The sequence below is a fragment of the Neomonachus schauinslandi genome, unplaced genomic scaffold (genome assembly GCF_002201575.2).
Source record: "Neomonachus schauinslandi unplaced genomic scaffold, ASM220157v2 HiC_scaffold_1641, whole genome shotgun sequence".
NCBI lineage: Eukaryota > Metazoa > Chordata > Mammalia > Carnivora > Phocidae > Neomonachus > Neomonachus schauinslandi.
Genome location: NW_025410331.1, coordinates 1 through 8,073, shown reverse-complemented (window position 1 = coordinate 8,073; position 8,073 = coordinate 1). Strand labels below are relative to the sequence as shown.

At 58.9% G+C, this 8,073-nt stretch overlaps 5 non-coding genes across 5 annotated transcripts; all 5 read right to left on the bottom strand.

Moving 5' to 3' along the window:
• Positions 1-1,218: 1,218 nt before the first annotated feature.
• LOC123323864 lies at positions 1,219-1,299 on the bottom strand. Its single transcript, XR_006539556.1, has one exon. It is a non-coding gene; the product is annotated as a small nucleolar RNA SNORD115 (small nucleolar RNA).
• Positions 1,300-2,895: 1,596 nt separating this feature from the next.
• Positions 2,896-2,976, bottom strand: LOC123323862. The gene has a single exon (XR_006539554.1). It is a non-coding gene; the product is annotated as a small nucleolar RNA SNORD115 (small nucleolar RNA).
• Positions 2,977-4,577: 1,601 nt separating this feature from the next.
• On the bottom strand, positions 4,578-4,658 carry LOC123323866. The gene has a single exon (XR_006539558.1). It is a non-coding gene; the product is annotated as a small nucleolar RNA SNORD115 (small nucleolar RNA).
• Positions 4,659-6,234: 1,576 nt separating this feature from the next.
• Positions 6,235-6,315, bottom strand: LOC123323865. The gene has a single exon (XR_006539557.1). It is a non-coding gene; the product is annotated as a small nucleolar RNA SNORD115 (small nucleolar RNA).
• Positions 6,316-7,907: 1,592 nt separating this feature from the next.
• LOC123323863 lies at positions 7,908-7,988 on the bottom strand. The gene has a single exon (XR_006539555.1). It is a non-coding gene; the product is annotated as a small nucleolar RNA SNORD115 (small nucleolar RNA).
• Positions 7,989-8,073: the final 85 nt, after the last annotated feature.

Sequence of the window (8,073 nt, the reverse complement as noted above, 5' to 3'; positions counted from 1 at the left end):
GGAGAGTGTGGCCCCTGAGGGAGCCGATTCTTGCTGATGCTGCCCCCCAAGAAGGCCCAGCACATAGGCTTCCTGAGAGGTAGCAAGCTGTGGGCACAGGACTGGGCATGAAGGGTGAGTGCCCTGGTAGGTAGGGCCAGGCCCTCGTCCTCCCACGTATTGGCCATTTGTGGCACTTGGAGCTGGGCAGGTGCCCTTGAGGACAAGGGGAGCCACGGCCCTCAGGGTCCTTAAGGCAGAGGAATGGATGCCAGGCCACCCGCATGCACGCAACCAAGGCATGCCGCCCACTGCCCGCCGTGCAAGAGAGCCCTCTCCCTGCACCTGCTGGGCCTCTTCTGGATCACTCCCTCAGGTCTAGAGTGCCACCACGATAGGCCCAGGGCCATTGCCTGTTGTGCCCAGGGACTCGAGATTCCCCTTCAAGTCCCGGTAAGCCCTTCCTGCTTCAGCAGGCTAAGGGATCAGGGACGGTGCTCCTCAGCTGCCCTGAGGGGGCCCAAGCTCTTTGAGAGTCGGTTGCATGTGACAGGAGCTCTGGGCTCTCCTGCCCAGGGCACATTGCCAAGGGCCAGGGCTTCAGGAACACCCCAGGGCTAAGGGGGAGAGCCACCAGTGTCCCCAAGGGGCCAAAGTCCACCATTTGTACAGGTCCATGGGACACAAAATGAAGCAACAGGAGCCCTCAGCTGAACGTGGACTGACAGTGGCATCCTTGCACTTTCCAGTCCTTGTCAGGCACCCCGCCAACCTTTCACTTCCCCTGCACATGCGATGGCCCAAGGGAGGAGCTTCAATGGGGAAATCTACCCTATCCGGACATCTAGGGCTCCCGGCACAACGCCCGTGTGGCCGCCTCCCAGACACGGACCACCCAAACCCACCCGGATGGCATCTGCGGCCTTCCTCCAAGGCCAGTGGCTTCCACTCACCTGCCATGGTTGAATCCACATGGAGACCCTGGCCACCACGGCCCACTGAAAGACACAAGGGGACCAGGGTTGTTAAGCAATGGCTCCCTGGGAGGCGTCCTGGGAGGGGGAATGAGTCGGCAGGCAAGGCAGAAGCCCTGAGCACCTCTTTGGCACCTGGAGGCCCATAGACAACAGCCACAGCGGGGAGCCTGAAGGGATTGGTCGCTTCAAGCCCCAAACAGCAGCTCCCCCCCAGGGCCCTGAGAATCTTCTCAATGCTGACCCGGGGATGGTCCCCTCCATTGGGCCTCAGTGTAATCCTTTTGAGCATGATTTTTAGGTCATCATCTCTCTTTGAGACAAATTGAGTTCTCATCATTGACCCAAGCAAGGCAATGGCGACGCAGGGGGGCACTCTCCCATCCCCCGACGTGGCTTACCTGGGATGCTTTCTGCAGAACGGGATGCCCCGGGAAGGGGGCGATGGCACAAGATGTTGGGCCCCTTGCCAGGGCTTGGCCTAGCAAGACTTGGACTTCAGGGAGCGATCTTCATCTCGGGGATGGCATCTGGGGAGAGAGGGGTGGCCAGCTGTCAAAATGTCTTGCACTGGGGCACCTGTCCCTGTGGCCAAGAGCTGCCAGTCCCGAAAGCCTGGTGCCATGTGACAAGTTGTGAGGATTGCCAGCACACATTGGGGGACCCAAAGGAAGGGGCAGGCTACAGGAGTAGAGATGCCCATACCTGGACCCTGAAACAACGGAGAATGTAGTCCCTGAAGGAACCAAGCCTTGCTGATGCTGCCACCCAAGAGAAGGCTGGGCAGACAGGCTTCCCGAAAGGTAGCACCCTGTGGGTGAGGGGCCAGGCAAGAAGGGTGTATTCTCTTGTAGTTAGGACATGACCCTCACCCTCCTAGGGATTGGCCATCTGTGACACCTGCAGTTCCGCAAGTGACCTCGAGGACCTAGGGAGTCACAGCCCCCGGGGGCCCCAAGGTCAGAGGGATGGATGCCAGGGTAATCATGTCCATGCAACCAAGGCATGCCACCCACTGTCCGCTGTGCAAGGGCACCCTGTTCCTGCACCTGTTTGGCCTCTTCCAGGGATCACTCCCTCATGTCTAGAGTGCTGCTACCATAGGCCCAGGGCCAACGCCTGTTGCGCCTAGGGATTCGAGAATCCCCTCCTAGGCCCGGTGGGCTCTTCCTGTCTATGCGCCCCAAGGGATCAAGAGGGGAGCTCCCCAGCTGCCCAAATTGGGCCCAAGCTCTTTGGCAGTCGACTGCATGTGACAGGAATTCTTGGCTCTCCCTCCCGGGGCAACTTGCCAAGGGCCAGTGCTTCAGGAATAGCTCAGGGCCAAGGTGGACAGATGCCAATGGCCCAAGGGGCCCACGTCCACCATCTGGATGGGTCCATGAGGCACACCATGATGCAGCAAGAGCCCTCAGCTGAACGTGGGCTGACGTTGGTGACCTTACACTTTCCGGTCCTTGTCAGGGACCCACGTAAACCCTTGCTTACCCTGCACATGAGATGGTCCAAGGGCGTACTTACAAGGGGGAAATTCACCCGTTACAGATATCCAGGGCTCCCAGTCCAATGTCCATGTGCAGCCACCCAGACACGGGCCACCCGACCCCACCCCAATGGCGTCTGCTGCTTCCCTCCAATCCCAGTGGCTTCCACTCACCTGCCATGTTTGAGGCCGTGCAGAGGCTCTGGCCACCATGGTCAGCTGAAAGTCACAAGGAGAACCAGGTGCTAAGCAATGGCTTTCCAGTTGTCCTGGGAGGCGGATAGGGTGATCAAGGGAGTTCGAAGGCCTGAGGTCCTTTGGGCACTTGGAGGCCCATTGAAAGGCCACAGCCACAGTGGGGAACTTTGGGGGATCCATCACCTCAAGCCCCAAACTAAAGTGCTCCCCAAGGACCCCAAGCAACCTTCAGATGTTCATCCCGGCATGGTATCCTCCATTGGGCCTCAGCGTAATCCTATTGAGCATGATTTTTAGGTCATCATCTCTCTCTGAGACAATATGAGTTCTCATCATTGACCCAAGCAAGGCAGTGATGACGCAGGCGTGCATTAGGGCATCCCCTGAACCTGATATCTGGGGTGCTTACTGTAAAGCAGGATGCCCCGGCGGGGGGTGGGGGAAGAGTCACGAGACTTTGGGCCTCTTGCAGGGACTGGGCCTAGCAAGACGTGGCCCTCAGGGCAGAATCTTCATCTAGGGACACAATCTGGGGAGAGAGGGGTAGGCCAGGTGTCAGAACGCCCTGTTGCATGGAACCAGCCCATGCAGCCAAGAAGTGCCAGTCCCGAAAGCCTAGCACCGCGTGGCAAGGCTTTAGGCCTGCTGGCACACAGTGGGTAACTGCAAGGAAGGGGCAGGGTATAGAAGCAGAGATGCCCATGTCTGGACCCCCCAAAAATGGAAAGCTTGACCCCTGAAGGACCCGAGCCTTTTTGATGCTGCCCCCCAGAAGAAGGCACGGCACACACGGTTCTCGAGAGGTAGCACGCTGTGGGCATGGGGCCAGTCGTGAAGGGTGTGTGCCCTTGTAGTTAGGTCCAGGCCCTTGCCCTCCCACGGACTGGCCATCTGTCGTACCCTGAGCCTGGCAGGTGCCCTTGAAGACATGGGGAGGCACAGCCCCCAGCGTCCCCAGGGCAGAGGAATGGATAGTGGGCAAACCGCATGCATGCAACCAGGTCATGACGCCCATTACTCCCCTTGCAAGGGGGTCCTCTCCCTGCACCTGGTGGGCCTCTTCCCGGGATCACTACCTCAGGGCTAGGGAGCTGCTGTGAGAGCCCCAGGGCCATCGCCTGTTGCATTCAGGAACTCAAGATTCCCCTCTTTGGCTTGGTGGGCCCTTTCTGTCTTGACAGTCCAAGGGATCAGGGAGGAGAGCTTCCCAGCTGGTCCAAGGAGGCCCAAGCTCCTTGGAGTAGGTGTGTGGGACAGAAGCTCTGGGCTGTCCCACCTGGGTCATCTTGGCAATGGCCAGGGCTTCAGGAACAGCCCAGGGCTGAGGGGGACAGCCGCCAGTGGCCCAAGGGGCCCAGGTCCACCATCTGGACAGGCCAATGCAGCACAACGTGAAGCAGCATGAGCCCTCAGCTGAACATGGGCTGACGGTGGTTTCCCTGTACTTTCCCGTCCTTGTCAGGGACATGGCAAAATTTTCCCTTCCTTTGCAGGTGGGATGGCCCAAGGATGCACTGTCAAGAGGTAAGTCCACCCTCTCCTTATGTCCAGGGCTACCAGCCCGAAGCCCATGTGGCTGCCGCCCAGATACCATCCTCCCGAACCCACCCCTACGGCATCTCGGCCTCCCTCCAAGCCCAATGGCTTCTAATTACCTGCCATGGTTGAGGCCAAACTGTGACTCTGGCCACCACGGCCCATGGAAAAACACAAGGAGTCCAGGATTGCTAAGCAGTGGCTCCCTGGGAGGCGTCCTGGTGGGGGGAATTAGTCGCAGGCAAGGCCGAAGGCCTGTGCACCTTTGGGCACCTGGACGCCCACAGTCAGACCATAGCCACAGCGGGGACCCCCGAGGGATTGGTCACCTCAAGCCCCAAACTGTAGCGCTCTCCCAGGGCCCCAAGCATCCTCAGAATTCTGACCTTGGGATGGACCCTGCCAATGGGCCTCAGCATAATTCTATTGAGCACGATTTTTAGGTCATCATCTCTCTTCAAGACAATATGAGTTCTCATCATGGACCCAAGCAAGGCAGTAGCAATGCAGGTGGGCACTCTCCTGTCTCCTGAATCTGCTTACCGGGGGAGCTTACTGTAGAGTGGATTACCCTGAGGGTGTCAGAGCAGGAGACGTTGGGCCACTTGCCAGGGCTGGGCCTAGGAAGATTTGGTCCTCAGAGCAGGATCCTTGTATGGGTACGTGATCTGGGGAGAGAGGGTAGGCTTGGTGTCAAAACGCCATTCTCCAGGGCACCTACCTCTGCAGCCAGGGATGCCAGTCCTGAAATCCTGGTGCCGCATGGCAAGCCGTGAGGCTGTCTGGCATACAGTGGGAACTGCAAGAAAAGGGCAGGCTACAGGACCAAGATGCCCATACCTGAACCCTGCAAAAATGGAGAGCATGGCCCCCAAGGGAGCCAAGCCTTGCTGAGGCTACCCCTCAGGAGAAGGCCGGCACACAGGTTACCTGCGAGTTATCAGGATATGGGAACGAGACATGGCATGCAGGGGGCTTGTCCTGGTAGGTAGGGCCAAGGCTTCACCCTCCCACGGATTGGCCATCTGTGACACCCTCGAGGGCAGGTGTCCTCGAGGACATGGGAAGCCATTGCCCCCAGGGCCCCCAGGGTAGAGGAATGAATGCTGAGCCAAACACATGCACACAACCAAGGCAGGTAGCGCACTGCCTAGCATGCAAGTGGGGGGGGTCCTCTCCCTGCATCTGATGATCCTCTTCCCCTGGATAACTCCATCAGGTCTAGGGTGTCAGGGCGAGAGGCCCAGGGCCATTGCCTGTTGTGCCCAGGGACTTGAGATTCCCCTCCTAGTCCCGGAGGGCCACTTGCTGTCTCAGCAGCCCAAGGGATTGGGGAGGGGAGCTCCCAGCTACCCTGAGGTGACCCAAGCTCCTTGGCAGTTGGGTACATGCATCAGGAACTCTGGGCTCTTCCGCCCAGGGCACCTTGCCAAGTGCTGGGGCTACAGGAACAGTTGAGAGCTGAGGGGGACAGCCGCCAGTGGTCCCAAGGGGCCCACGTCCACCAACTGGATGGGCCCATGGGGCACACCTTGAAGCAGCAAGATCCCTCAACTGAACTGGGTGATGGCAGTGCCCCTGCACTTTCTAGTCCTCCTAAGGGACCCGGCCCATCTTTCACATGCCCAACAGTGGACCTTCAAGGGGAAGTCCACCTCTCCAGACATCCAGGGCTCCCAGCCATATTCCCATGCGGCAGCCACCTAGATACGGGCCTCATGACCCACCCCAACGACATCTGCAGCCTTCCTCCAAGTGCAGTGGCTTCCACTCACCTGCCATGGTTGTGGCTGCGCCAAGACAATGACCACCAAGGCCCGAGAAAGACACAAGAAAATCGGGGTTGCAAAGCAATGGCTCTTCAGGAGGCATCCTTGGAGGAAGAATGGGTCGGCAGGCAAGGCCGAAGGCTTGATCCACTCGTGGTCACCTGGAGGCCCACAGTCAGTTCATAGCCACAGTGGGGAGCCTTGAGAGAACAGTTGCCTCAAGCCCCAATCTGCAGCACTCACCCAGGGCCCTGAGCATCTTCGGGATGCTGAGCCCGGCATGATCCCCTCCCTTGGGCCTCAGCGTAATCCTATTGAGCATGAATTTTAGGTCATCATCTCTCTTTGAGACATTATGAGTTCTCATCATTGATCCAAGGAAGGCAGTGGCGATGAAACAGGCACTCACCCCTCCCCTGAACCAGCTTACTGGGGTTGCTTACTGTAGAGAGGGATGCCCGGGGGGTGGGGTAGGGGCATGAGACATTGGGCGTCTTGCAGTGTCTGAGCCTAGCAAGACTTGGACCTCAGGGCAGGATCTTCATCTGGGGACATGAGCTGGGGAGATAGGGATGGGCGAGGTGTCAAAATGCACTGCTCTGTGGCACCTGTCATTGTAACCAAGAGCGGCCAGTGTGTAAAGCCTGCGGCCGCATGGCAAGCTGTTAGGCCGGCCGGCATATGGCAGGGGACCACATGGAAGGGGCAAACTACAGAAGCAGAAATGCCCATACCTTGACCACAAAACAACAGAGAGCGTGGCCCCCGTGAACACTGACACTTGCTGTGCTGCCCCTCAGAAGGCCCAGCACACAGCCTTCCAGAGAGGTAGCACGCTGTGGACTCTGGGCCAGGCATGAAGGGTGGATGCCCTGGTATGTACAGTCAGGCCCTCGCCCTCCCACAGATTGGCCATCTCTGACACCCAGAGTTGGGCTGGTGCCCTCGAGGACATGGGGACCCATGGCCCTCAGGGTCCCATGGGCAGAGGAATGGATGCCGGGATAACAGCATGCTCGCAACCAGGCATGCTGCCCATTCCCACTGTGCACAGGGGCCCCCTCCCTGCACCTGTTGGGCCTCATCAATGGGATCACTCCCTCAGATCTAGAGTGCCGCGATGATAGGCCCAAGGACATTGCCTATTGTGCCCAGGGACTCAAGAATACCCTCCTATGCCAGGTGGCCCTTCCTGTCTCAGCAGCCCAAGGGATTGGAGAGGCGAACTCCCAGTTGCCCCGAGGGGCCCAAGCTCCATGGGAGTCAGCTGCATGCGACAGGAACTCTGAGCTCTCCGGCCCAGGGCAACTTGCCAAGGTCTGGGGCTTCATGAATACCCCAGGTCCAAGGAGACAGCCCCCAGTGGCCCCAAGGGGCCTATATCAACCATCTGGATGGGCACATGGGGCACACCGTGAAGCAGCAAGGTCCCTCAGCTGATCGTTGGCTGACAGTGGTGTCCCTGTACTTTCTGGTCCATGTCAGAGACCCAGCCAATCTTTCAATTCCCCTCCACCTGGGATGACCCAAGGTCGGACCTTCAATGGGGAAATCCACCCTCTCCGACCATCCAGGTCTCCCAACCAGACCCCCATGTGGCCACCACCCAGACACAGGCCACCCATACCCACTCCAGATGGTGTCTATGGCCTCCCTTGAAGCCCAGGGGCTCCACTCACCTGCCATGTTTGTGACCACACTGAGACCCTGGCCACCAAGGCCTGCTGAAAGACACAAAGAGACCAGGGTTGCCTAGCAATGGCTCCCCAGAAGGCATCCTGAGAGGGGGGATGGGTCAGCAGGCAAGGCCGAAGGCCCGAGCACCTCTTGTGCACCTGGAGGCCCAGGTCAGGCCACAGCCAAAGCGGTGAGGCCTGAGGGATCAGTCGCTTCAAGCCCCAAACTGCAGTGCTCCCCGAGGGCCCTGAGCATCCTCAGGATGATGACTCTGAGATGGTCCCTTCCATTGGGCCTCAGCATAATCCTATTGAGAATGATTTTTAGGTCATCATCTCTCTTCGAGACAATATGAGTTCTCATCATTGACCCAAGCAAGGCAATGGCGATGCCGGCGAGCCCTCTCCTGCCCCCCCGAACCTGCTTACCCTGGGTGCTTACTGCAGAGTGGCATGCT